Source organism: Dermacentor silvarum, chromosome 4 (assembly GCF_013339745.2).
Source record: "Dermacentor silvarum isolate Dsil-2018 chromosome 4, BIME_Dsil_1.4, whole genome shotgun sequence".
Lineage (NCBI taxonomy): Eukaryota > Metazoa > Arthropoda > Arachnida > Ixodida > Ixodidae > Dermacentor > Dermacentor silvarum.
Window position 1 is genome coordinate 83,323,398 of NC_051157.2, and position 16,744 is coordinate 83,340,141.

At 47.4% G+C, this 16,744-nt stretch overlaps 1 protein-coding gene across 2 annotated transcripts in view; it reads left to right on the plus strand.

Annotated features, from left to right (window-relative positions):
• Window positions 1-16,744, plus strand: part of LOC125944726 (mucin-5AC-like) — a 194,264-nt gene that overhangs the window by 46,304 nt on the left and 131,216 nt on the right. The window lies entirely within an intron of this gene.

Genomic DNA, 16,744 nt, shown 5'->3' on the forward strand with positions numbered 1-16,744 from the left:
TTATTGAATGTATGAGGTGCTCTATATTTTTTTTCGATGAAAAATACATACTTTACAAAAAATACGGGCTCTTTTATATTGTATTACAAAGTTCATTCTTGACTTTACATTCTAGATTTTATAACTTTCGCCCTCGTAGTGAATGCTTCTGAATTCCATACGTGGGCCGCGTATAAACTAGATTTTTTATTTTTTTTTTCCGGAATCGCATTTTCGCCACTTGAAGCTGCCACAAGAAGCTTACAGCCGCTCTAACTCGAGCTCTACAGCTCAACAGCGGCTTTGGTTAACGAAACGCGTAACTGACACGATTTGATGCATCGAGCGACGTTCTTTGGCGAGCCACGGTACCACAGTAGCCAGCACTCTTGTTTACAGTAACGCACGCATACACGCTCTCAAAACCGAGCAGTCAAATCACGAAGTGGTAGGATAGAGCTCGCATATTAAGTGAGCCATCGCTAGCCAAGAATAGCCAGCGAGCATTCCGCGAGTGCGCTGAAAAAGTCGAAGCGAAGCATAGCAAATCAGGAAAGCAATGTCGAACGAATTGAACGAATACCTCGCCAAAAGGGCCAACATTTTAGTCATCGACCACATTTCTTTCACCTCACGCCGCTGATTTCCTTGAATCGGAGCCAGCGTTCTTTCCCGCTTGCGAACCTGTTGCAGATGGCACTGGAGCGTCTACTGCGGCTGCTGCTGCTTTATCGGGCCGCGACATCATCTTCAGATTAAAGAAAAAAAAGAGGATGAGGGAGCAATCCGTGAAAATAAACGCAAAAGAGCAAACCGGACCTCTAAGCTCTCACATGACTGTCGCGCGTTCTCCATCCACCCAGACGACGAGTGGTACCGCATGTACTCGAATGTAAGCGGCCTTTTTTGCGGCGACAGTTGTTATGAGCTATGTCGAGAGCCCTGGCACGAAATGATGTAGGCGATATATATATATACTGAAGTCAGCATGTCGGTCACTACAGGGGAGAGCCCGTCTGAACAATGGCTCCTGAATATGTATGTTGAACTACAGTCGTACTCAAAATCATTCTCCCTACTCAGTGTACAAGTGCAGTGGCTTCACAATGTGATCACGAGGTCCTCACGGGTTTGCTACGAAATGCATGAGAGTAAATAATAGTCCGACAAATGTCAGGCCTATCACTATGACTAATAGCATGTATTCACGCACGACTGTGAGGCTTTTTTTTTTCGTATAAATTTTATATCTATGGTAGTGAAAGCGCTTATATTCGAAGCTAATTAAACAATATTACAATGCCCCACCAAAAGACGTCATTTCCATAAACATAAACTGAAATTTGAAGAAGTCAGAGTTATTTCTAACGTAGGAAAAAAAAGAAATAATTATTTGCCTCAGCAAATTGCTGCTGGTGACCCACACGCTCATTTACAGCAACTGACTGCAGGTGTCAATTGACACAGGTTCCTCAGTGACACCTCTAGTCTTGCCAGTCCAGCTGCTGTTCCGTTGGTTCCTCTTATCCCGTAATAAATTGCGCTTCTATTCCGTCAAGCCCCATTACGATGCCGCGCGTTTAGGACAACTTTACAGCAGTGGCTCGCGAAGGCGAGTGGGGTACTTACAGGAAACTGGTAAGGTAGAGGGGTGTTCTTTCATCCCGCGGGAGGCGATGCGGATGTGCTTAGATTAGAGAAAGTACGGTATATGGTCTCGGAGGGAAGATGAACAGAGGAGACGAAAGAACGGTTTCGACGACGCCGGCGCACCTTGCGCGCAGGTTCGCCTTGAGTTCAAGGTTGTCTAACGGGACACGCTTCGCCAGCCGCTCGAACGCGGTTTCTTTGACAGTCCAAGAAAACTCATTCGGAGCGGATTTCGCGTGACGTTACACGGTTTCCGGGAATCTTCGTTTGGACCATCGGTGCGCTGTAAAAGAGAAAAAAAAAAGCAGACGCGTCCTCGTGTTGATATCAAAGTATAAAGACGTGAACTTTTCAGGCAGCTCTTTCTTACATTAATGCCAAACGCACGTGACTGAATATTATTAATCCCAACTACCAATTTATTCGGCAGCAGTTTTCTATACACTGCAGCTTCGGTTTCTCAAGTATAGCGAAAACGAGTGCACTAAGTTGCAGCATTTTACGTCCTTGGTACAATGTCTATAGGCTTAAGAGATGTACCTCGCCGTAGGGCGACGTGGACGAATGAATTTGACGACATATTTTTGGCAATCGGGAGGAACTCTATTGGTATGGGAAGTCCTGAAAGGAAAGGATTCTCGGCGAATAGCTTGCAAAGCTTTGCTGCCGGTGTGAGAGATATTAAGAAGGAAAGGCTCGGAAGTTAACCAAGGTGGCTCTTAGTTGGCTGCCCTGTACGTGGAGATGGGGTAAGGAGGAAGCAAAGATGAGAACGAAGAAAATGACTCAGTGTGCGCCCACCTGCAGGTGAATGTTGACTCACGTATAGCCACAGGCATTCGTATAGCCCAGTGCCTTCAAGGAGCGCATTAGTGCTTTGGATGCCTTGTGCATACTATAGAGTTCTTGGGCCAAGGTCCCAGGATCTTTGCCTGCAATAATGGTATGGCATCTAAGCGGCTCAGCATATCGCAGTACGCAGAGCACATCGTTGACAGTCGAAGGACGTATATTGACACACAATGTGTTCCATAGTTTCTGCACATCCGCCAGAGAGGCATGCGGCGCTGTTGGCCATTCCAATTAGGAATGAATAAGCGATTATGAATGCGACGCCTAACCACGTGCGGCGTGTTGAAGATGATAATTCGAAACAATGGTAAGCTAACAAAAACCGGAGGGTCAGGGCTTGTTCGTTCCACCCACCCACTCACTTTTTTTTTTTTGCCAACACCTAGCCATGCGCGTTCCTGCACTATATGTCGCATTGTCCAGTTGTTTGCAAACATGCTACTTTCTAGTTCACTCAGTATCAACGCAGTACCCCTGAAGGAGCGCAAAATCGCGATGAATCACCCACCGTAGCTTAGAACGCAGGAGCATATAGCATCGAAACACAATTATCTACGAAAAATCGCGAAATTAACAAATCTTTGCTACGGCATTTCAGCTGGTGGCATTTCAGACGTTTTATGTCATATTAGACGGCTGGCTTTTCGAAATCGAAGCCGTGATGGAACTCAGCAGACACGTCTACGTTTAGCAATGAGAATTCTGCGTCACAAGAATAGTATGAAAAAAGCTGAGATCTTGGTGTCTCTGATTCAATCAATAAAGCGCCATGACACAAATCCGATACGACAGAGACGCTTCCGCTTCACAAAACTTCGTTCGCACTGTCCTTTAAACGAATAACGCGTCGCAGGCTGTTGTATTTTCGTACAACTGGGTCATGATGCGGACCGTACAAGAAGTGCACTATTTACGCCGTAACAAAAGCAGCAGCAACAGCAGCAGCAGCAGCAGCATGAAAAGTCACAACACTTCTCGCTGGCGTCTAACTGCAATAGCACGAAATACCTTTAAAGCCGGGCGTCGCTTTGTCGTCTCCGAGTGAAACGTCTTCCTTCTTTGGGGCCAGCGACCTTCGTGGATTCGTGAGCGCGGGCGTTTGCAATTATACTCCGCTCACGATGACACGTGGGCGAAACACGAGCTGCTGAATGGCGCCAGAGAAACGGGTTGTCACGAAGCGCGCAGCTTGTTTCCGGTGACAGCTGCTGTTCCGACAAGGACCTTCCTCACCGCGGGGTCAAATGGGGCAGTGCCCGTTCGTCTCATCTCGTGTTTGTTTAATTCGGCATCCCGTCCTTCACGCTGCGTATTTCAAATCTGAATCCAAAGCAACTTGCCCAACTTTCTGTCATTTTGCCATTCGCCACCTGCTTTTCCGATTGCCATTCCTTGGGGGACTTTGATCGTTTCACTCTGCTTAGTTTTATGAATTTCCGGCTTTTTTAGCCACGGTTCGGTATGGGCGCCCCCACTTCGTCACTAACCGATGGTCACAGACAGCTCGTGGGAAGAGAGCAGGAAGACTTACTAAGCTCCCATGTCCCCGTCGCCCCACAACCATGGTGTTTTACACTGATTCGCTCACACGCAGATCTTTGAGTATATAATTTCTGAACAATGCTTCCAATTATTATAACCACGAAAATGAGTGCTCGCTATCTGTGCAGGTGTTATAAAGCTTCAGAGTCACTGCCATTTAAAAACAAAACTGCAATGAAAATAAGTGTTTCACAATTAGCCGTAAGATGTACGCACTTTCTTTTCTCGCACACTTCGAATCTTTTTATTATTATTATTATTATTATTATTATTATTATTATTATTATTATTATTATTATTATTATTATTATTATTATTATTATTATTATTATTATTATTATTTTGGTAACGCCAGCCACAGTTTTCAATAGACGTTTCATAAGCGTGGATAAATAGTCACCGAACGGATGAAGTTTCTTATCCAATCTGCTGCACTCACTTTCCTTGATTGGGCTCATTGCCTGATTATTGCCCATGACATCCAAATGCAGCGCCTGCATTCACCGTAATAAAATTCGAGAGGAGCTCTTTTGAGCATAAGCAACATAACATTTGGGGGAAGCCTCCGTAAGTCATCGCGCACCTGCCACGCTGCCTGTTCGACAACGCACTGTGTCACCTTTCATCATGCTCACTTCGCCTCGCGTGCGGCGATTTGGGCCTCGTTCAAGTTAGTTCGTTCCAAATCTTCTACCGCTCCACCACAGACCGCAGTGCAAGACTGGCTGCTCAAGAGTAGGCTGATACATTAACGCGAACCACGAGGGAGCTGCTGTACCAACTGCTGTCACGAAAACCACATCTGGCAAAACGCCAAACAAATAATTCATGCTCGCAAACTTCCTTCCTCGTTCACGTCTATACACTTTACGAAATTGTTTCTGCGTAACAAACAGCTATTTTACACACATAATACTTCCTATAAATTTCGCTACATCCTTTTCTTCACACCAGGACCTGACATACTTCGCTTGCTTTCCTGTAAATGGTGTCGTGAGGGTACTTCGTTCCGCGGAGGAATTTCTTCGACTAAACGATGAGTACACAGTGCCAACAGATAAAACTCGCGTCGCTCGGTCAAGGCTACGTAATAAAGGTCATGGGGAAGCACACGCCAGCATTGAGGCACTGGCTGACGTGTAATCAAGCGCGACCTCTTCAGAAGCCACAAATGAGTGTTTTGAAAATACAACTGTACGTACATGCGTGGACATGGCAGGGTTCGCGATGCCTCGACGTAAAGTTGCCTGCTTCGGAATGCTTAGAACCACCTTTAGTGCCGGTGGATTACTTCGCCAGCCAGGCACAGAGGTGAGGTCAGATATCAAACGTGCCAACAACGCCACCTCAGGCCTAAAACTGACGCAGAGCTGTGCGTGACTCGCACGGTGTCATTTAATTAGAGACAGCACCAAAAGAGGTAACTGAGAAAGAGTTGGACGTGTACCAGCCTGGATTTAACAACTTACATCACGCTTTGGCATCCGCGATAGGACAAACAGGACATAGCAGAGAAGTATAATAACGGAACCTAGTGAGATACTCGTACCGTTATCTTCACGCACTCTGCGTTCTCACTCGACACCAATGCGCAAAAATCACAGCTTCGCATGCTCATAAGACGTGTCGCGATTAGCACCCGTTATAACACGGCCAGTCACAATTCCATTCGTCTCGTAAACCTCACGGCAACTACGTGTTAAAACGTCGTTATTCGTCGCATGGAGACACGCGATTTTAGTACTCTAAATGAACACCTACACGTTCAATGCCCGAATTCGACTATATGCTAGGCCGGCACTTAAGAATAAAACATCCTAGCCTATCAAACTAACTCAGATTCTCTGCCCGTGTTTCCCGTCTAAGACACAGACACTTCAAGAGAAACACTTGCATGATGTGGCCTTTCTGTTTGAAAACAACCTGAAACCTTCGAGAAAAAGCATGATTTTGCGAGACAACGCTTTCTCACGCTCTTTCAGATTATGAAAACACAGAATGCGTAACCCCATTTGTTTCGCATGGCCGCCTCTCTTTCAAGCGAGTGAACCGCAATTCAAATTCAACTCCTGTTCGCCGCAAACGCTGTCTTCTCTTCGTTCGACACGACCTTCGACCTCGTCCCCCATTTGCATCTGCGTATCAGCACCTCGGGCGAAACATCACATGCAGTGACGCCCAGTCGAAGTCCCTGTCCTCCTTCTAGACAGTTCGCGCGACAACACATCCAAAGCAGTTGTGTCCATCATTTTTCGTTTGCCTTTTTTTTTTCTACAGTCCCCGCTGCTGCCACGTTTCAAGCTTAAGCCAGCTAGCCGTCGCGATTTTTATATCTACTACGAAATGCGCAACCAAATCGGCGCTGTCACTCGAATAACTGCTCCAAGCGTGTCCCGACGTTTTGCCGCGAGCTCGTGACGTCATCCGAGTTGCGCACAGCGACTCTTGTCTCAACCTCCATCGCACGTTCTCTTGGAACCATTGTCGATGAGGCCTGCGCGTAACATCTGCGTCGGCGCCGAACTATTTTTTCTTGATTGCCCGTACTTTTTATTTGTTTCTGTACCGTTTCTACAGAGAACATGGGGGTTGCTAGTTCGTTCAATGCCTCGAGCCTCAACATGTCATCACGCACGGAACACGCGTAGTTAGGTCCAGTCACCGCTTGTCGAAGAAGAAAAAAAGGAAACAAAAACGAGCGAGTGAATGGTTAGAAATGTCGGCGTTCAACCGTCAATCGGCGATTTGATAGCAGCAATCAAACGCAGTGCTCTTCATCCTCCGTTTCTAGGACAAAGCACTCTGGACGCAAACCAAATAACAAGAGAGGGAGATTCAGAACGGAGCACAGATGCTTCCTGTCGGTAGACTGGCATCTGCGCCTGAGATGTCCCAATGCATCGAGAATACAGAACTAATGGCCGCAGTGGCGTACATAGTGAATCCCTGACAGACACGCTCAGAAATTCGCGCGAACAATTTCAAGGTTGGTCACCTTTGAAGTGCTTCGCCGCAACTTTGATTTGAGAGGTTGCAGCCGCGGCAGCGAATAGGCTCGCGACCCTGTACCGGACTACTTCTCAACGAGCAAAGCGCGAAAAACAAACCGAGAACAGATTGGTCCTGGTTAAGACATGCCCTGCCACTGTGAGTCAATTTCGAATGGTACACCTACCGTCGAGAAGGAAGATTATACCGACGCTTTCCTGGCACTGCTGTCAACAGATGTGCTTGATCATTTTAGCTGTCTGTGAGCGCAGGTTCTTATTATTCAGTTAGTCACGTTCAGTGGATGACGAGCGATATCACGTGAAAGCACAACAATAACGTCAATATGACGAAGCTGCCCTGCCAAAGCTTAGCAGAGAGACAGGCATGACAAATCAGACTTGCACTCCCTGCTAATTGATCTCCCTGATGGACTGCTTTCGTTCTGTTTTATTTCCGCTTCATAACACGTTGAAATTGAGAATCTAAAACTGAACGATACTGTCTGTGACCATTTAGGAGTTAATTTTGTCTCAAGCTTTGTGCAGGCCCTCGCGCGCTTCGCACAGTGGGACGCAGGAAGTTCCCTTGTGGCTTTTGTTTGGCCACACAACGCCGCCTGTGCTGGAACGTGCCACTCAAACTGGACTCCCTCTCTTAACACTCAGTTAGCGCATCACTCCGCAACGTGCGCACGTGCCAAATTACGATTGCACTGTACCCTGCACTTTCGCCTCGAAGAGAGGGGTCAGACGTCTCAACTTGTCAACTCGAACGTCATTATATCAGGGCAGTGGGCACCAGCCCGGAACAGCGAGACACTCCGCGTACTCTCTTTCCTTCCGCCGAATTGGGCTTCCCACGGTTGCCTCACGAAAGCAGCAGATGACGAGAGAAGAGCTGAGAAAGAGCTAAAGAAAAAGGCAGGCTGAGATGCGGGCTTTTCTCCCACATTAACCTGTCCGAGCCATATCATCTGACCAGCCACGGCGTTCAGTGGTTGCCCCCAGGTAGTGACAGGCCTCAAAAGAGAGAGAGAGAAAGAGACAGTAGTGGCCGTTGGTCTCTTCTTCCGGTAGTGACCGCCGCTGGGGCGTGTTGTTTCCGGAAGCATATCCGGCGCATGTCGCATCGTCCCACGCACGCGCCTTAACGGTACAGCCACCCGCCAAGCCCGCTTAGTTCCACGCAGTAAAGCCCGAATCTAAGCACGCGAACGACCTGGCACACTGGTCCTCGCACACGCGACCGACCGAAAGTGTCCGTCGCAGTTATACACGGCACAACTACCCCGCGCCCGCCGAACGTCGAGGTGAGCGTACACTACCTGGAACTCTCGAAGCTGCTCTTTACTGACGCTCACAGCTCATTGCCAAGATGAAGACGTCAGCGTGGTTGAAAGAAGGCCCGATGCGGCAGCGGAAGGACGCGACGTGTGAATGGAGCCGCTCTCCTGATTTGGTGACGAGACGAGCTCGGATAACAGACCTGGCTTCCAAACACACTGCACGCAACCGCAGCGACGCGACAGCGGTGTGTGTGTGTGTGGCCGGCCGCGCGTACTGCGGGCCTTATCGGCAATCTCGCACGGAAGGTCTCCCCTTCCGGCTGCAACGGCACCGGATTGAATCACAACAGGCCCCCCCGCGCTCGCGCGCGCGACCGGACTCGCTTTTCGGTGCCAGACCGGTCCGCCGCTCGAAGCGTCCACGAAGCAGTGGCCCCCTCCGCGAAATGTATGGACGCGCGCAGCTGGCCCGAAGCGCGCCGCACTCCTCCTCGGTGTCCTCCGAGCCCCGTTGGGTCAGTGGCGAACGGTGCTTCTCTGTCGAAGCTGCTGCGGTTGTAGGGCCGGGATTAATTGTGCTATCGGTGGCCGTGGCGGCGTCTGTTTTTAGAACTCGGTCGGCGAAGGCACGGACCGATTCAAAGAGAAAGGAGATCGGCCAGCAGCACCTGCTCAAAGGGAAAAACGCCCAGGTGTGTGTGGCAGTTTGCTTCGAGAGAGCGTCAGTTTCGAGTGCACGCTCTATTACTATAGCGGCCGCGCATAGCTCTGCGGCTGTGGTGTTCTGCAGCTGAGTATACGATAAGGTCGAGAGTACGATTCTCGGCCTGCGCTGCCGCTTTCTTATAGAGAGCGGTGAGGGGTGCGCCGCAGAGTTTTAACTATCAGGCAGTTAAAATTAACCGACAGCCCTCCACTGCGGTGTACGTCGTATGGCCCACTGAGCAGCTTCGCCATGTAAAACCAACTTCTCAACGAATCCAGGTCTATAATTTTCGTCGTCGGTATATGTAATCAGTCCGAAAGCATGCCAAGACAGATAATAAACTCCTATCTCAGAGATCCGTAGTCATCTTTGTCCTATACAACCAATCATTTATTCTATCCGATTCCCTCTCTACCCCCGATTGCGATTCAGTAACCTCGGTATTTTAGTTATCCACTGTGTGAGTCACGTGTCCCCCAAAAGTACAGTTACACCTCCCAGTGTCACCTCATCAGTTGTCGGAGCAAGAGTACTCTATTCCCTCGTTTTGACGTACAGCTTGTCATTTTCATTGTCCTTGTGCGCTGTATATACGTATATATTCGGCGTCAATTTTCCTTCAACTTTTTCCCTGGTATCCTCCAATGTTTTGCATGCTTGGAAATATTACGATCTTCCGGTCGTCTCGTTTGACTTTTGGGAAGGTAAACGACGTCCGCCGTCGTTCAGGTGGGTCAGGAAACTTTAGCCCCGACATCCGTCAAATAGGAAATGGTAATCTATGACTCCGCGCAACCTACCAGGCGCGCGGTGCGCCAAAAGTGCGAGAAACAAAATTGATGCGTTCGTAGACTATGCGTTCAATGTGTCCTAAAACACAGCACGCAGGATATTTTGCATTTTAGTCCCGTGAGATAGGCGGGCCGCCACGGACGAAAAGCAAACCCGTGACCTCGAAATTACCCCAGCAGGTGATAATCCGCGGGGAATGCTATCGGGTGAATGATGTGAGGGCGTTGTCAAGTTTTGTGAAAGCCCGCCTACGGGTGCTGTTATCTTCTAGAACGGAGAGATGATAATCATTTTTGTTTTAAAAAATATGAAGCTTGTAAAACATGTATACCTACTTTTCTTTGATCACAACTTATTTGGCAGCTATTCGATTCTTCCGTGGGTTAGCTTCGCGCGTGATAAGCGTGATAGGCGCGTGATAGATACCTGCGAGCAGTCTCTGTTCTCCCCTCGATTCACTTATGCTGACAATCATAATGACTTTATGGCGATGACGATGATAACGAGTTGGGACTCATTCTTGTAACGCAAGAGGAGACGAAATAGCCGGCAAATCCGTGCCAAATCTCACTTTAAATATACTAAAAAAAAAAGGTTGTTCAGTTCATGTGCGTCAATTTTTGTGGACATTGCTTAGTTCCCTCTCCCCGCTGCGGAAAACTATCCTTTAACAAAGTAACAGTCATGGTTACTCATCATTACGGCACTACAGCCACTTTCCTCGGTCTGGCATCTGCTTGTTATTTGCTGACGTCCATGCTGATCTCATGGACTAAACATAGTTTTCCGGCAACGTGTCCACCGCATGCGTGAAATTTGACAGCGACCTTTTGCGTCGCAGAAGCCTCATCGCTAATTGCAACACGAGTGAAGAACGCGGAACCCAGTGCAATTAGGGCGGCGGATGATTTTATCTAGTAAGCGTGGCAAACAACAGCAAATGCGTATCTCCCACTTTCCTATTAGGTGAGAACTCCGCGACCTACATCTGGGATATCGCCCATTTTTGGTGCCGCTCCTACATTAATGGACGTTGCACTTATCCCTACTCGCCGGGCCTTTATGTCGCTACACATGTAGCGAGCCAACACTTTATACGCTGCAGCCAACGCAAATTATATTATAAAAAGAAGAAGCGGGCTCAATAAGCGTTCATATTTAAATATTGCTCGAACCACAGCTTTCTCAAAGGAGATCCGGCTTTGCTCTCTGAGCACGCCTAAGCGCATTTAGAATATGGCGCCAATCAGAAAACAATTTACGCGGTGCTTTCCGGCGGAGAATTTGCAGCAGTGCAAGCTTCGCTCCACCACCAGCACCACCTATCCTTCCATAGAAAAAGAAAGAACACTCCGGAAAACGTTCGTGATTGATGGTTCGAGAGTTGCGGGAGCAAGGAACGTGCAACACGCTGTGCGCCATTTGGCAGCCCTTCGCAGTACGTTTACCGTCCCAGTGGAGCTTCTGCAAATTATGTGTGCTCTGGCGGATGCTGTTTGCCTCGACGGCAATAGAACGCGCTGGCTGAAGCGCGAACCCGTTCTGGGTGCTCTGCAAACTTTGACAGAGTGACGCAATCTTACGCGCAGTCGCACTACTGTACTTTGCTTTTGCGCGAGTGACTATATCTCCTTGTTCGAAAAGCATATTTTGCGTTTGGTAGGTGTTCAGTACATGACGACGTTCACTTACATAGATTTTTTTGCGGTCCAAAAGTGTGTTCGCTACCGCTGTGACCTAATAACCATGTCTAACTTTATCTGTCCTCTAATTTTCTGCATGATGTAAATTGATGTGTGGAATGTAATAATCCGTATAAGGACAGGACTGAAAACAGTGTAGAAAAACAATGACGGGGTGGTAAAGTGCGGCGCCTATGCAGTTTATAAAGAGCGCGAGAGTCTCATAACTAGGCTCCAAAAATACCTTCGAGGAACAAATTTTCACTTCTTGAGTGGTATGTACGTCTTTCTTTAGCGATTAATTCATATTTTGGATCACAACTCCAATGGCACTGGTATAGAAATAATAGCGTGCAAATTGAGCATATCTTGACTGAATTAAGTGTTGAATTTAATATGTTGAGCGGATCAATTCAGAAAATGGTTTCTATTAAACGTCACAGCTGTACTCTATGGAGTCAAGTAGTAGCCATCAGCCAGGTTTGTGTGCATAGAAGAGCGCAAGTAAGCGCCGGGCGGTATGTGCTTGTCCGGTTTATGAGAACGCGCTAACTGGAAACCGAATAATACAGCCCCACTTTATTTCAATTGCGTAACTTCGTTGGAATGCGAGAAGGAGTTTAGAGATCGAATGGGGAATAGGAAAGAAGACGAGACTTAAGGGAGGTTAATTAAAAGAAAGTCCATTACTCTGGACCTTCGCGGTGAAAACAGGTCGATAAAAGGGCGGCCAGAAACGAGTAAACAGATAGATGCGCATAATACGTCAAGTAGGAAAATAAAAGTATCAGGGAGTAGCCAATCCCCTCATTCCAGGAAGGTCTCGCAGCATAGTTACAAGCGGTAACCGCGTCTAACGGAACCACAGGAACGAAGAAACCATGAAAACTGCTTCCTTTTGCATTGCTTTGCGGTTTAACCGCCTTGTCGCTGGCTACATTTTTCGCTGTCAGTTATGGTCTTTTGTGTAGATGTAGTAAAGGAAGACCGTTATAAGAGCGAGACGGAAATGTCAACCAGCGCTGGACTGCTATTCTGGAGGCCGAAGATATAAAACTGTTTACACATGATCCAATTTTAGGAAACGACATCTGTTCAAATGCGGGACGCTTAGGATACTTTCCTATCTCGTTAAGCTTGCTGTATTGCAATCGAGAAAGCAAAACAAGCAAGCGTTAAAAATTACCCCAACCGTCTTGCCGAAGAGGTGCGGCGTTATACGCGGAGGTGGTCGCACGGCCAACATCAAAGTCGGATCCGCCGACGGCCTTTATGTGTAGACGCTCGTACCGGAAGTCGCCGCTCCTCCGCGCAGTGTTTGCGATGCTGTGCACTACGCGCCGGTCAGCTAGCCACGTCGCTGCCTAGAGAGTTCCGCTTCGGTGGCCATACTTTTTGACGTGCCATGGCTCGCGGGGCGAGGCGCGGTTTCGTTGGGTATCGTGTTTAGAAGCGGGCCAGCTGGCGTTCTATACTACATGTTCTACTTCCCAGCTGTTCTCTAAGTTTTGTCCCAGTCAGATTTTCACAGTAGTTGTGCGTCCCTGTATAAGCCCTTTAAACGACCACTATTTCCGTCTCAACGACGCGTAGTTTGTCGGCATGAAAAACAGACAGGTGCATCGAGTCGTCTCTCGAAAAAAAAAAAAAACAGTTATGCGTGAGGAAAAGGGAAAAGAAACAAAAACCGAAAAGATCTATGAGCCATCTCTTTGTCTCTCTTTTTCCTAATGTTTAACACGCTCCTCGAATTTTATTTATTTATTTACTTATTTATTCATTATTTTATTTATTCTTTACTTATTTATTCATTATTTTCTTTAAGCTAATGGTGCAGTCCGCAGTTATTTCGGGTACGAGGCGGCGCTCACGTTAATCTGCGCACGAACGTGTTTAGCGGGTTTCGAAAGCTATCTGCTGAGTTATTGAAGGCGACGACGGGATTAAATGTCAATCTTCCTTTGGTCCAATAGTGGCCTCGGATGTCAAACAATCAGTAAAATGTTCGCTGTAGGGAAACAAAATAGACTGCGATGAATCGATCCTTGTAAATAACATTCAGTCCGTTTCTTTCTCCAGTGGCGGTTATCGCTCCAACAGCGCATTGATAAAAACCTTTAATACGTCGTTTCCTATTTAAAAAATGTCAATGCCCACTGTATTTGTTCTTTGTCATTCATAAGGATATTGTTTTGTTCCGAAAAAGAAGTGAATTCCAAGAAACAAGCAAGAAATTGCCTGTTAATATGCAGTTTTTTTTTTTTTTTTTGAAGAAGAAGAAGAAGAAGAAGGAAAAGAAATGAGAGCTGGGGGTGAGAGGGGGGGGGGGAGGTGCTCCGGAGCTATCCAGGGCTGAGAAGATTTCGAAGCACTAATCTGCTGTTGTAGCTTTAAATCCCTTTAAGCAACCTGCAAACTTGTGAGCCTATGAGTGCACGACAAATGCGTTCTGCTGGCGACGCCATAATCTGTTTTTCATGTTCACCATTTCTTGCTCTACAAATCGCGTGGTCTGCCTGAAGTTGAATTGCTTCAGCATGCAATAAGCTTGCGTTGTTGCTCAGCTTATGAAATAGGTTCCTATAGTTACAAAAGCATTTGACTCTATCTTGAAAGATGGGGCGCTATAACGTAAAATGATTCCAAACTGTTTTGATTCCAATTTCCGCAATCAGCCTCCATGATTGGTCAAAGCATTTTCGGGCCACTCCCAACTTCGCCTGTCTGTCACGCGACGTCACGAAAACCGCGATAGCTCCCAATCTGATATAACGTGTACACACTGATTATGCATGATTAAACCGCACAAAAGAAAGATAATCATTCCTGATTTGACGCCTTTTCACCATTAGCCCTCTGCTATTGGTCCAATGTTTTCTGGCTACGCCCACTTCGCCTGTCTGTCACGCGACGTCACAAAACCGCGAAAACTCACCACGTCAAAGTGACGTGTACGCGAAAAAAAATGCATTAAGATGCCGAACAAAACTGAAAATTTTTCTGAATAGCCAGAGACTGCCCCGTTCCGAAAGGAATAGAAGATGGCTGCCCGCCGATCGCTCAGGCCCTCGCTACTCGCACCTGCCGGTGAGCATGTATTTATTTGGGCATGATAAACCTTTTTGCGTGGCAGTAAAACGTTATCGAGCCCTTTCCGCACGTATACGACATCGCTCTGCCAACTCTTCCTTGCTGAGGATCCGTTTTAGCGGCATTCTTATCCTCCTTCCGTTGCACGCCGCCGCGATTTTCGACCAGCCACCGCGAGCTAAGTAAGGCGAAGCGGACCAATCGGAGAAGCCGGCACCACCCTTTTCATGCGGTTATCTATTTTCACGGTGCTGGTTCGGCTCCATTGAAACCCTCTCCACTAGAGCGTGCTGCTCGCCTCTTGTCAGCCACTTAGATAAGAAAAACCGCTGAGTGTATACAGTGTTATTAGTTTTGAAAGCGAACAAAAGTGACCTCCTATAAACGAGGGAAGGATTTGATTGGGTTGTTCAGACAACACTGCGGGTCACCGCCCGATGCTTGCGTCGGTGGTTACGTAAATTTGACGTCAGGAGTTTGGATTCAAAACAGTTTGGAATCATTTTACGTTATAGCGCCCATGGTTGATTGGTCTGATAGGTTCTGTCATTGGTGTTTCTCTGCGATACCGTGTCTCGTTCTTGATCAATAATGAGATAAAACACCAGGTACGTTTAAAAGAGTGCAATCGCGAGTTTTTGCGGCTACACATTGCACTGAAACCCACAAAACAAACAAAGCCGCAAAACAGCTCTTACGCACTGAAGCACATTGCGCAATGCTTCTATGAAAACAAAATTAGAACGAAAATAACGCAGCGATAATGCACACGTGACTCGGTATGTAATAGGAGGCGATGTTCTCTTTTATATGAGATAGCTAAACCCACCTTATTCATTCAATGCTTTTCGTAGCCAAGGCAAGAGGTCAGTATGTGTGTCTTGTCCACATACGAACCCTGTAACCCCCTGTCTTTCTTCAAAAGCAAAGCATGATTCTGCTGAGCTGAGTTATAAGGAAAAGACCGGAAGCACTAGTATGTACTACCCAGATACGCACTGGCGTTTCCAGAAATGCGTGGAGTAATCCGGATGGTGGGCTCGTACCATTTTCTCGCAGTCGTAGCGCAGCAACACGGGCCGTTCGGGAAAAAAAAACAGCCGCGTCAGCGCACAGCACATAGATAAGCTGCAATCGATGGTCAGCGCGAGCCCACGTAAGTTCCGCTGACTATGCTACCTCACCGGCACGTTGCATGCATAATGATCTGGAAGTGCAGGAAGTTTGACACACGCTGACCCACGGGCACTGCACGTCGCCTCCTATGTCGCCATATTCCCCTTACCTCTCATTCTCCCATCGATCGGGTGAGCGAAGTCAGTTAAGTGAGCTAACCACTTCCCCGTATGTCTCTATCGCATCGGCCAGCCCCACGTTTTTCGCTGCTGTACACGACGCTTTTGTTTAGGGATGCGCTCATTGTTCGGGACAATGTCGACAGTGGTTCGCATCGGCTCAGACGCCACTGCAGAGCGATTCTATGCCACCGTCAGCGTGCGATTGCGTAATGAAATGCGATCCCGCTCGACGATGCGATCCGATACATAACGCGAAGGTCAAAGATGGCGCCGAGAGTGGCAAATGTAAAGGAGGCGTACGGTTGCCGAAACCTCTCGTGCGTTGTCATTGAAATGCTGTTGACGACGCAGGCGGGCCTGGTTTATGATATTGAACTTACCCTTGGCGTTGCCGCGACGCCTCCCCGTTTCGAAGAAAAATGATCGCAAGTGATCAGCAACGAAACAATGCGACGACTTAGGAGTCATTTAAGTTTCTTATATCTCGTATCGAAGGCGCAAATGTTTTGAAACACTGATTTGCTTCCCGGAACACCGCGTTAAGCTATTTCTGACACAACTATATGCTTCATACTTTGCTTTTGTTTCACAATTTCAGCATGTGTCAATGTGTGTGTGTGTGTGTCAGAGAGAGAGAGAGAAATTGGACAAGAAAGAAAGACATAAAAGTTTGCCAAAATTTCTTCCAATTGGCCACCCTGGACAGGCCAACCATGAAAACGGGGCAAAACAACGAGCAGGTGAAAAAAAAACGATATTGAGTAAATCTGCACACACACATAAAATTGAGCATTCATTTTTCAGGCGGTCGTGCAGTCTAGTAACCCTTGAGAACCTTAGCTGGTATAGGCTTCTCACAAACTCAGGGCAGTATTCA